The 12,789-nt window shown below is 34.9% G+C and overlaps 1 protein-coding gene across 2 annotated transcripts in view; it reads right to left on the reverse strand.

The window, feature by feature from the left end:
• LOC144965619 (uncharacterized) overlaps window positions 1-10,559 on the reverse strand; it is an 85,080-nt gene extending 74,521 nt beyond the window's left edge. Inside the window, exon 1 of one of the 2 annotated variants that reach the window (XM_078901161.1) lies at window positions 10,321-10,559. The gene's annotated coding sequence lies outside the window, so the exon portion shown is untranslated. Of the gene's footprint in view, window positions 1-10,092 lie in introns of both variants that reach the window. The other variant, XM_078901160.1, reaches the window with a different exon arrangement.
• Between the last annotated feature and the right edge of the window lie 2,230 nt (window positions 10,560-12,789).

Genomic DNA, 12,789 nt, shown 5'->3' on the forward strand with positions numbered 1-12,789 from the left:
TTGTTTTCATAGCCCATGAGAAATGCTTCCGATTTTTTCTTCAAAACAAGCCTTTGATCATCCGCGAATCTTTCTCCCGAGTATTCTATTAAAGTACAGAACGCTGGAGCATCAAATTGCGCGTGAAGATTGGAAATTGGTGGAAAAAGTTCGTGGCGAACAAAATCTGAGGAAAAATAAACGCTTTCACGGTCAGTCCGGCTATTTTATAATGCCTACACAACGAGCAGCCTATACAGATGGGCCGATATGGCCGGAAATGACCTTTGAATATGTTTGAGCTCTCACCAAAGAAATTAAACGAATCGATTTTATGTAAATGATCATGCGGAAGTCAACTTGGCCTTCAATAGCCACTTATTTATTAGCTCAATTAAGCAATGACTCTATTCTAGTGTTCAGATAACACAACACCATAGAACGAATTATACTATACCAAGAATAATTCAGTATTAATCTCAGTCGTCCAACGTTTTCCTTATTACTAGCGGATAAGTGAGGCTATGTGGTCTTGTGGTATGACACTCGCCTCCTTGTCCAAGGACTAACTATGGGCCGCTCAGAGCGAGACTCGGATCCAGAAACTTCCTATCTGATGGCAGCAGCTTCACCATTAGAAGCATTAGGACCATCGGATAGGAAGTTCCTGGATTCGAGTCTCGCTCTGAGCGGCGCATAGTTGAGTCCTTGGATAAGGAGGCTCTTTACGCACAATCTCTCGCCTTACTCAGTTGTAAAATGAGTACCTGGTCTTTAACAGCGTTGTATCTGTCAAAATAAAGATTAATATTGCCTAAGCGCTTTCAGTACGTTTAGTGAATATTGTTCTATATAAAAGCTCGTTTTATTTAAGTTGTTCTCTAAGCGGAACGTCTTTGGGGAAAAGGAGTTAAAATGTCTGCCTTTATGTGTAATTTACTTGAATTCATTTTATTGATCTACGGACATCTCTATAAGGCCATTTAGTCTTTTGTAACAGTATGGCAAATGCTTTAATGCGTCTTCTGGGGTCAATGACTGGACAAAAACGGTGAGATACAAATCAGCTTTATAGTCTTGATTTCCTATATATTATGTCTTGACGGAAAATATATTATCCTATTACAGCCTGTGTTCGATTTTATCCTAACTGAACGTCATAGATTTTACAAAATTATCAGCATCAATGATGAGACTCATGAATACCGAGTCGAATTGCTTATTACTGGTTTATTTGTGAAAACCGTCAAGAATGTGACTATAACCAGAGTGAGAAACATCCACCCTTGAACTTTTTATAGCGCAATATCCACTAAACGTGCCCAAAGCACTTTACAAGAGGCCTCTAGATAACAGTAACACAAAGCATTTAAAACAAGGCGATAATCCATTTTTCCGATAGATACAACGCTGTTAACGCCCAGGTACGCATTATACACCTGAGTACGGTGAGAGGTTGTGATACTAATGATAATAATAATAATAATTATTATTATTATTATTATTATTATTATTATTATTATTATTATTATTATTATTATTATTATAATTATTACTATTATATTATTATTATTATTATTATTATTATTATTATTATTATTATTATTATTATTATTATTATTATTATTATTATTATAATGATGATGATGAGGATGATGATGATGATGATGATGATGATGATGATGATGATGATGATGATGATGATGATGATGATGATGATGATGATGATAATAATAATAGTAATGAATGATAGTCGAGTGCCAATTTACAGATGTAAAGGAGCTCAAGGAAAAGGAGAGAGAGAGAGAGAGAGAGAGAGAGAGAGAGAGAGAGAGAGAGAGAGAGAGAGAGAGAGAGAGAGAAACAGCTTGGAATTGTGAATGTTTGTATACGCGTTTAGGATTTGTGTGTGTATGTGCGTGTGTGTGTGCGTGTGTTTACCAAGAAAAAACTTATGAATAATAATGCGATGAGATTGATATGAGAAGAACCACAGAGATATCAGTATAGATTTAGAGGGTTCTTCATAACACGTGATGAGCAAAACAAGTAGGAGGATAAAGAGAACAGGATAATGAAATATTGTCATTCTTTGGATGGTTGACTCAACGAGATAGGAGCAGGGGAAGATATGTTCTATATAATATGGGGGAACGATAGAGATGAGTGAAGAAGAAGAAGAAGAAGAAGAAGAAGAAGAAGAAGAAGAAGAACAAGGAGGAGGAGGAGGAGGAGGAGGAGGAGGAGGAGGAGGAGGAGGAGGAGGAGGAGGAGAGGAGGAGGAGGAGGAGGAGGAGGAAGAAGAAGAAGAAGAAGAAGAAGAAGAAGAAGAAGAAGAAGAAGAAGAAGAAGAAGAAGAAGAAGAAGAAGAAGATGATGATGATGATGATGATGATGATGATGAAGAAGGAGAAGAGAAGGAGGAGGAGGAGGAAGAAGAAGAAGAAGAAGAAGAAGAAGAAGAAGAAGAAGAAGAAGAAGAAGAAGAAGAAGAAGAAGAAGAAGAAGAAGAAGAAGAAGAAGAAGAAGAAGAGAAAGAACAATGCCAGAGTTTATGGAAGACAGGGCTGAGGAGGAGAACCAGATAGTAAGAGAGGATGTGTAAAGTTGCAGGGCGAGGTGGGGGAGGGGGGGGGGGGCAAAAATTTTAAAGATTAAAGATTTGTTATTTTTTCACTCGATCGGTATTTGAAGGACGAGCTTTTTGGCCAAAATTTTGAAAATGTGTTCTTCATCATTGTGATCATCACGATCGTCATCATCATGGTTGTCTTTATTATTACCGTCGACATTTTCATCATCATCATCATCATCATCATCATCATCATCATCATCATCATCATCATCATCATCATCATCATCATCATCGTCGTCGTCGTCGTCGTCGTCGTCTTGGTCGTCGTCATAATCATAATCAACATCATCATCAATACCATCACTATTATTATCATTATCACAAAGGCTACTAGTTCAAACGGAAAAAGAGCTGTATCCAAGAGCAATCTATCTCTAGATCTGAACAATACAAAAGTTCCACCAACACACAAGACGTGATCCCCACCAAAAGGGATACTAGATTTCATACTCCAAAAATGTATGTACATGCAAAATATCAGATTGTGTGGCTTCACAAGAAATAAATAGTGACTAACTTATAATTATTATTTAATGTTATGCTTAATCCAATTATATCATTTAAACGGTCTAATACATCGTGGACTGACATCCGAACCTACTTATGGGCCTAGCTTAACATTGTTATAATGGACACTATTTTGCGTCATTTTTTTTTTTTTTTTTGGAGATTTCCTTTACAGTAATGAGCCAAATAAGGACTTGGGTTATCAGACCTGCAAAGAAGTGCACGTCGATCATGGCGGATTCAGTCATTACAACAATGATAAAAATTTTACTGTAAAATCAATAGTAGGTCATGGAGAGTACATATTATTATAATCATTAATCATTTAACTGCCATACTTAGGAAAAACGCGTATTTAAAAATTTGGCCAGAATACTCGTCCTTCAAACATCGATCGATTTAAATGGCCCTCATTTTGGCAAAATCTCTCAAAGCTTGGACTTCGCGAATTCCCAGGTTTGAGAATTTTTGCCAAGATGGGGGTCATTTAAATCAATAGATATTTGAAGGACGAGTTTTCTGGCCATTTTTTTTTATACGTGTCTTTCCAGATTAAGGCTGATAACTGGTTAACTGGCCTGCTTTATTATATTACCAGGATGTTATGACAATAATATACATTGATATCGATTGAAGAGAAGCAGAAAGTCATATAAAAGTCAATAAGAATTATCATATTGCCTTGTCTTACACGCATCTATTAAAACAAGTATCTTCCCGTTTGGTTTTTAAGGAGCTTTTACATACCGCAATATCATCTTGGTTTGCTCAAATCGCCCACCATCAATGTGTCCTGAACCATAATATAGAAAGAGACATAACGCCTGTATATCCCTATTGCAAGTTTCTTTTACGACAAGACAACGCTGTTACCGATCAGGTGTTATTTTACACCTGAATATGGTGGGAGTCACGATAACTCAGTTGGTAGAGCACTCGCTTCACACGCAAATGGACCGTTGATACCGGGTTAAGTCAAGATTTTTTTTCTGGCAATAGCATGGTCTACAATAGCGTCCTGTCTAAAAGATATATAATATATATATATATATATATATATATATATATATATATATATATATATATATATATATATATATATATATATTGCCCGTTTCACGTTATAAAAATCGGGCTGAACTCCTGCTCCAAGGACCTTATGACTCTGAAGGACTACTTTTATACTTATGGTGAGAAATTATGATTAAAAGAGCCTTTTTCAGTGCTCCACTTTATGCTGTGGTCAAAATTGTGAAGAAGAAAAATCGTTCTCACCTTTAGATGCCGTTGTTGATTCCCTTTGGAAGATAAAGGGGATTTAAAGTACTCTATTATTGCAACTGGATAACATGAGTTTATAGTTGTAGACGTTTTTACAACGACACTCGCAACACATTGAGGTCATTTTAAACGTCCGATCATCAGATAGAATAAAAAGTATGAACAGTTAATAAAAGAGTATCATCTGCAGCTGACACTTGTTGTGTAAAAGCTACAAAGCTAACTCTAAATCATTGACGAGGGACATTTTGGTGTGACTGTTGACCTTTGACAGCGTCAACACAGTGAGCAAATTTTACCTTTCTTGTACAAGTCAAGAATTAAACTTAACTAAAAAATGTGTCATTTTCTAATGCTATGTTATTTTTTCTGATTGGTTTTATATGGGAATGGTTGAGGATTCAATAATTCGTGTAGAAGTCTGTAGTTTACTGCGATTTCCATTTGGAGCCTTTTGCAAAGGATATGTATCTTTCTTGTGCAATAGTTATCTCGTTTTGAAAAAAAAAAATATTTAAATTAAAAAGGTCTCGAGTTTCAAAACCAATAAAGTAAACAATTTTACCATAATAAACATAAATTATATCAACTGTACAAAAACAAATCGACAGACAAAGCAAACAAATCTTTATATAGCTGCAAACTGCTCTCACTACTGACCATAGATTATTATTCCACTGACGAAACTAGCATAGTATAAAATCATATTATTTTAACAACATTGACCAATCCCTTTTTATTGAGTAATAGACCGCATTGGACTTGTCTCATAAAACCCACCTTAATTATCAACTTACTAAAACTTAACACTGTTTTAACCTGCCATGGGCTACGCTAGTAAATTACTCAATCTAGACCCCCAAAAGAAAGTCCCCCGGTGTTTTGAAAACCTTCTGTTGTCAGTAAAAATTTCATTTACTTACCAGTCAAGAGTTTTCATTATTCTCACGTCGGTTTGTTTACATATATATTGAGGTGGAAGTTGAGGATTGGAGGAGGGGGGGGGGAGGTTGTAAACCCCAACGAATGTTATTTATCTACATTGGTTTCGTTTCGTTTGTTTGTTTCTTTTGTGTGTGTGTGTGGGGGGGGGGGGGGTTATTTTTGTTTTTGTTTTTGTCTGCTGTTCATGTTATTTATTAATTAACCAGTTAACTGTCGTACTCTGGAAAAACTCGTATTTAAGAATTTGGCCAGAAAACACGTCCTTCAAATATCAATCGATTTAAATGACCCTCATCTAGACAAAAACTCTCAAACCTGGGTTCTCGCGAAGTCGTGCATGGAACGCTATTTTTCTATTGAACTCTGCAATATATTAAATTACGACCATTGTAGGAACGGAAGAAAGACATTATTGCATCATCACAATCTTTACATAAACAGATTATTTCACTTAAAGAGGGATTAATGACTTTAAAAACTACAAGCGCAAAAAAGGTTTTGTAAAAATTCCGGGCCTAGGTCTTGTCTTGTGTCCTAAGTAAGCCACATTATACACATTTGTCATTGGTGTAAATGAGTACATAACTATTTATAGGTGTAACCAGTAGTGAATATTATAATCGATGGGTACAAATACGGAACCATACTGGCGAGTTGAAATGTATGAAATGAAAATTTTGTTCCATGTGACCCAGCTACTGAGATACTGAGCTTCTAGAAGCTGTGGACTGAAAAAAAAGTAATAAACAGAAATGAATGTAACAGTTTGAACCAAGAACAAATTACTAAACACGGAAAGTTTCGGGTTCAAATTCCTTCTTCAGTCAACAAAAACAACAACAAAAAACAAAACTATAAAAACATAAATACATTACTTGAAAACCCAGATATAGGTACGTCTATCTGAGTTTTCAAGTAATGTATTTATGTTTTTATTGGGTTTGTTGTTGTTGTTGTTGTTGTTGTTGTTAGCTGAAGAAGGGTTCTGAGCCCGATACGTTCCGTGTTTTGTATTTTGTTCTTTGAAGCTCTTGTATTTCATTTTTGTTATGACAGCTACTTAGGGGATAGATGAAGCATTATGAGGCACATCCAGGGTGGTGAAACCGTGAAAATAAGAGTATGCTATACAAATAGTCATATTTTGTTGTACTTGTAACTGTTTTTAATACTACGAAGAAATGCTTAAAAGATAATATGCTGAAAAGGACAGAGAAACTTTCCATCGAAAGCAACAGCTGTCTATTGCTTAGAAATACTCACGATGAGATTCACGTATTTTTAACCACACGCGCGCACGCACGCACACACCTTCACTCATGACCATATACACAAAAGCATACCGGCACGCACGCACGTACCCACAAACATCATTGGTTACTCTGACTCATTTGAATGTGAGGATTATATTTATGTGACAAGGTAACTGATTTTATTTTCGATATTGTGTCAATATTATCATTATTATTATTATTATTATTATTATTATTATTATTATTATTATTATTATTATTATTATTATTATTATTATTATTATTATTATTATTATACGTGGAAAAACACGTATTTAAAATACGGCCAGAAAATTTGTTCTTCAGATATCAATATATTGAAATGACCCTCATTTTGTCAAAAACTCTCAAACTGAGACTTCCGCATATGAGATGGTTGAGAACGTAGTGTTAAATGCGTGATGGGAGGGTAATAGAAAGAAGAGGACGTAGAAGAGGAGTAGGAACAATATTATGGTAAAGACCAGGTGAATCGTAAGGGGGACTAAGTGAACAGCAACAAAAGCTATACAAACAAAAAAGGTATTGGTAATAATAATAGTAGCAGTAGTAGTAGTAGTAGTAGTAGTAGTAGTAGTAATAGTAGTAGTAGTAGTAGTTGTTGTTGTTGTTGTTGTTGTTGTTGTTGTTGTTGTTGTTGACGTTTAGTAGTAGTAGCAGTAGCAGCAGTAGTGGTTGTAGTAGTAGTAGTAGTAGTAGTAGTAGTAGTAGTAGTAGTAGTAGTAGTAGTAGAAGTCGAAGTGGTGGTAGTAGTAGTAGTAGTAGTAGTAGTAGTAGTAGTAGTAGTAGTAATAGTAGTAGTAGTAGTAGTAGTAGTAGTAGTAGTAGTAGTAGTAGTAGTTGTTGTTGTTGTTGTTGTTGTTGTTGTTGTTGTAGTTGTAGTAGTAGTTAGTGGAGAAGGAGGAGCAAGCGGAGGAGGAATAGGTGGCGAAAGAAAAGAAGAGGAAGAAGAAGAAGAAGAAGAAGAAGAAGAAGAAGAAGAAGAAGAAGAAGAAGAAGAAGAAGAAGAAGAAGAAGAAGAAGAAGAAGAAGAAGAAGAGGAAGAAGAAGAAGAAGAAGAAGAAGAAGAAGAAGAAGAGGAAGAAGAGAGGGGGGAGAGGAGGAGAATTAAGAGAAGGACGAGGAAGGGAGGGACGTAGAGGAAGGAAACGAGGATGAGGAATTTAATAACTTAAATGGAAAGACTAAAACAAAATGCTGGATGAACAGAAATAATAAGATCAGCATACCGGCACGCACGCACGTACCCACAAACATCATTGGTTACTCTGACTCATTTGAATGTGAGGATTATATTTATGTGACAAGGTAACTGATTTTATTTTCGATATTGTGTCACTATTATTATTATAATTATTATTATTATTATTATTATTATTATTATTATTATTATTATTATTATTATTATTATTATTATTATTATTATTATACGTGGAAAAACACGTATTTAAAATACGGCCAGAAAATTTGTTCTTCAGATATCATATAGATTGAAATGCCCCTCATTTTGTCAAAAACTCTCAAACCTGAGACTTCCGTATATGAGATGGTTGAGAATGTAGTGTTAATTGCGTGATGGGAGGGTAATAGAAAGAAGAGGACGTAGAAGAGGAGTAGGAACAATATTATGGTAAAGACCAGGTGAATCGTAAGGGGGACTAAGTGAACAGCAACAAAAGCTATACAAACAAAAAAGGTATTGGTAATAATAATAGTAGCAGTAGAAGTAGTAGTAGTAAGTGTAGTAGTAGTAGTAGTAGTAGTAGTAGTAGTAGTAGTAGTAGTAGTAGTAGTAGTAATAGTAGTAGTAGTAGTAGTTGTTGTTGTTGTTGTTGTTGACGTTTAGTAGTAGTAGCAGTAGCAGCAGTAGTGGTTGTAGTAGTAGTAGTAGTAGTAGTAGTAGTAGTAGTAGTAGTAGTAGTAGTAGTAGTAGTAGTAGTAGTAGTAGTAGAAGTCGAAGTGGTGGTAGTAGTAGTAGTAGTAATAGTAGTAGTAGTAGTAGTAGTAGTAGTAGTAGTAGTAGTAGTAGTAGTAGTAGTAGTAGTAGTAGTAGTAGTAGTAGTAGTAATAGTAGTAGTAGTAGTTGTTGTTGCTGTTGTTGTTGTTGTTGACGTTTAGTAGTAGTAGCAGTAGCAGCAGTAGTGGTTGTAGTAGTAGTAGTAGTAGTAGTAGTAGTAGTAGTAGTAGTAGTAGTAGTAGTAGTAGTAGTAGTAGTAGTAGTAGTAGTAGAAGTCGAAGTGGTGGTAGTAGTAGTAGTAGTAGTAATAGTAGTAGTAGTAGTAGTAGTAGTAGTAGTAGTAGTAGTAGTAGTAGTAGTAGTTGTAGTTGTTGTTGTTGTTGTTGTTGTTGTTGTAGTAGTAGTAGTTAGTGGAGAAGGAGGAGCAAGCGGAGGAGGAATAGGTGGCGAAAGAAAAGAAGAGGAAGAAGAAGAAGAAGAAGAAGAAGAAGAAGAAGAAGAAGAAGAAGAAGAAGAAGAAGAAGAAGAAGAAGAAGAAGAAGAAGAAGAAGAAGATGATGAAGAAAAGAAGAAGAAGAAGAAGAAGAAGAAGAAGAAGAAGAAGAAGAAGAAGAAGAAGAAGAAGAAGAAGAAGAAGAAGAAGAAGAAGAAGAAGAGAGATGGAAGAAGAGAGGGGGAGAGGAGGAGAATTAAGAGAAGGACGAGGAAGGGAGGGACGTAGAGGAAGGAAACGAGGATGAGGAATTTAATAACTTAAATGGAAAGACTAAAACAAAATGCTGGATGAACAGAAATAATAAGATCAGATACAAGAAATTCAAATTTAAGAGCTTTCTTTCCAATGCATCAGGTTTCCTAGAAATCTTGTGAAGACCTTAACTGTCTTTCACTTTCACTTCAGTGCAAAACGTAGCAATTGTAACTTCTTACTTTAAATAATCATTGCATTTTTATTCCTTAGTTTGGCGCTGTCACACTATTTCAATGGAAGTTTGTTTTGTTTTGGTTTGGTTTGTTTTGTTGTGTTTTTTGTTGTTTTTTAAAGTTTTGTTTTGTTTTGTTTTTTGTTTTGTTGGGGTTTTTTTGTTCTGGTTTTTTGTTTTGGTTTTTTTATTTCTGTTTCAGATTTGTTTTGTGTTGCTTGTTTGTTTGTTGGGTTATTTTAGTTTTGTTTTTGGTTTTGTTTTGTTTTGTTTTTGTTTTTTTGTTTGTTTTTTTTTTTGGTTTTTTTGTTGGTTTTTGTTTGTTTGTTCGCTTGATTGTTTGTTGTTTTTTTCCCCATTCTCTCGACCCCGTATGCGTTGCATGTGTTACAAATATCCTATTATAGTAGTCCATCAAAGAAAAAGTCACATATTACAAATTTCGATGCTAAATTCATATTTGAAAACCATACACAAATATCAAGGCTTTAATTAATTCTTAATAGATACAACATATCATTTCTATCTTAAATAAAGCACATAGTAAAAAAAAAGACATTTGCAAACAATTACCATTGGCTGTCCCAAGTATGCTTCAAAGAATTTCAAAGATATAATCCTCTCAATCCTTAACCTATAATCACTTTTTTAAAGAAAATGGTAGCCAGGTCAAATAAAAACATCATTTATACGTTCATCGGGTTTAAGTCATGCGTATGCCTTCTCTCTTTACAGCTAAACATTAGCAATGATAATATATATCAATATTAAGATTGACCAATTTTAGTCGTAATTACTCACATCACAACTTTGAAATTACATCTTAAATTCACAACAGAGAAGAGTATGTCACAGTAATCCTATATTAAACAAAATCGAGAAGCGAAACCACAGCTTTCATGGACTGTTATTATGGCTTTTCACTTTCATAGAATAAATAAACATTCGATTGTAAGACGATAAGAATAACATTATAAGTAACGCACTCCTCCATGCCCATAACCTGATGTCTTATCCGTATGGCTGGTTTGATATCTTGTGATCATTTTATAATCTGTGCTTACCACACTCTCTCAGCTGCTCACATACTACAACATACAGTGTAGCCAGCCCGTTACAATTTCATCCTGACTACCATATGCACGCTCAGTGTGAGTTCTCAATTTACTCACCCGCGGTACTTCGTTGCCATGCTAGTATTAGTAGTTTTCAGATTCATTCATTCATTCTTTTCGTTTTCTTCACTTTCCACACATTCATTGCCGAGAATTGTGGAGTCGTTGAAATAAAACCCAGCGAGCAAGGAGCACGGTGTATTAGAGTATAATATATTATAGATGTGGTAGGTGCTTGTCTTTCGTTGCACTTGTTGGCGGCAAAATGAGGGCAAAATCAGAGTTCGTATTCATTTGCATTGATTTGTCATAGGTTCCAATCCCGATGGCAAGACTTTTTCTATAAACTTGGATTGTAAAGGCTCTGAACACATTACGTGGTTCATAAAATGTAGTTACCGTCTATTGAACAATCTAATATTTATTGTAGATATACACATGGTGATATATTGTCATAAAAATCGATTTACTCTTTACACTACACGAATTCAGTACGTATTTACAATAATTCGTATAAGTCCTGACTTTACTTTCAAGTAACCCGTGCGACTTTGATCATGGCATAGATTTGACCAACGAAAAATCGTGTGGTAGTGAGTTAAATAGTGAGTCCTTTATCTCACATAATTCTTCAAACGTGGTTTTTAACAAGACTTTCGATCTAAGGTCCATTAAGACTAATTCAATTACCACCGAATTTCTCTCTCTCTCTCTCTCTCTCTCTCTCTCTCTCTCTCTCTCTCTCTTTCTTTCTTTCTCTCTATCTCTCTCTCTCTCTCTCTCACTCTCTCTCTCATCTCACACACACACATACACACACACATACACACACACACATACGTGATAGGTTGATCAACAAAGGATTTAAAATTCAACTGTTGATGAAAAAAATAACCTCAACTCAATGTCTTTTGTCTAATTTATGGATAATTACTCTTTTAACGTCATAAGATAAGTCCACGGCGCTTTTGACTTGTGCACAGAGATATATTCAAAATGCGTCTCAATACATTTATCTAGCAGCTAGTAGATGTTGTTTGTTTGTTTGTTTAATGACAAGTCTTATCGCTAAATGTGACAATATTATCCTGAAAATTGATACTTTTTTTTGACAATATTAAAAAATGTGCTCTTTTGGAATTATAGAAAGAGGTTTTTTATTTGTCTTTGCAAAGACCTAACATGACGTAGACTAGGAACGAATTATTGCCCAGCAGGGCCTATCCTTTTTGTTGTTTGCTAGAAATAAGTTTGAGAGAGAGAGAGAGAGAGAGAGAGAGAGAGAGAGAGAGCGGGAGAGTAAGAGAGAGAGAGAGAGAGAGAGAGAGTAAGAGAGAGAGAGAGAGAGTACACGATACGTGTGATGAAATTTGGCTTCTTTGCATTTTATTCCATGCAGCCATTAATCAAGATGATATTTTTAATATTGACCGTTAACATATCAAGGTATGTACTGTGCATGAACTCCGATTAGTTATTTTTTCCTTTCAAGTACAATTAAGATAAAGATAATTTAAAGAATTAACACCAAATTAGATTATGTCGGTTTCGTCGCAATTAATACAAAATTTTATTGAAACCGAAACAGGCACTCACTATTCATTCGTTTGTGTTGGACAACAACTAAATACACACCCCCTTGATACTATTACTACTGACCATAGAGTCACTATTTCCTCCATGCCACCGACACCATCTCGGCTATCTAGCTGTGTCGCATGAGGAAAGAAGTTTGTTGTGGTCAAAATCTTACATAACATTAGGATAGTAGTATTGACACTTGCGTGTAAATCTATTTTTTAAAGGAAACAATAGCTGCAAAATCTTTTAAAATGAATTTTTTAAAAATAAAATATTCAATCTTTCATCATATTTATTGTGTACAAAGAGAGAAGATGGCAGGTTTCAATGGGTGACGCGCGACGCCAATGATACCTTCGTGTAGAGAACCCTGATGGCATTTACCGGCTGACATATTGTTATTGTTTGTAATTGGACATATAGTAATCATCAAAAGATAGCAAACCATCTGGTCAAATATATTAAATATTTCGATCACGTGAAGCAGAATTATTCCCTAACTTTTAAAACAGAAAATGGTTTACATGAACTTTAAGAACTTGTTTGTATTAAAAATAATGAGAGGAACCACTAC

Source organism: Berghia stephanieae, chromosome 2 (assembly GCF_034508935.2).
Source record: "Berghia stephanieae isolate SIO BIC M18660-M18661 chromosome 2, UCSD_Bste_1.3, whole genome shotgun sequence".
NCBI lineage: Eukaryota > Metazoa > Mollusca > Gastropoda > Nudibranchia > Aeolidiidae > Berghia > Berghia stephanieae.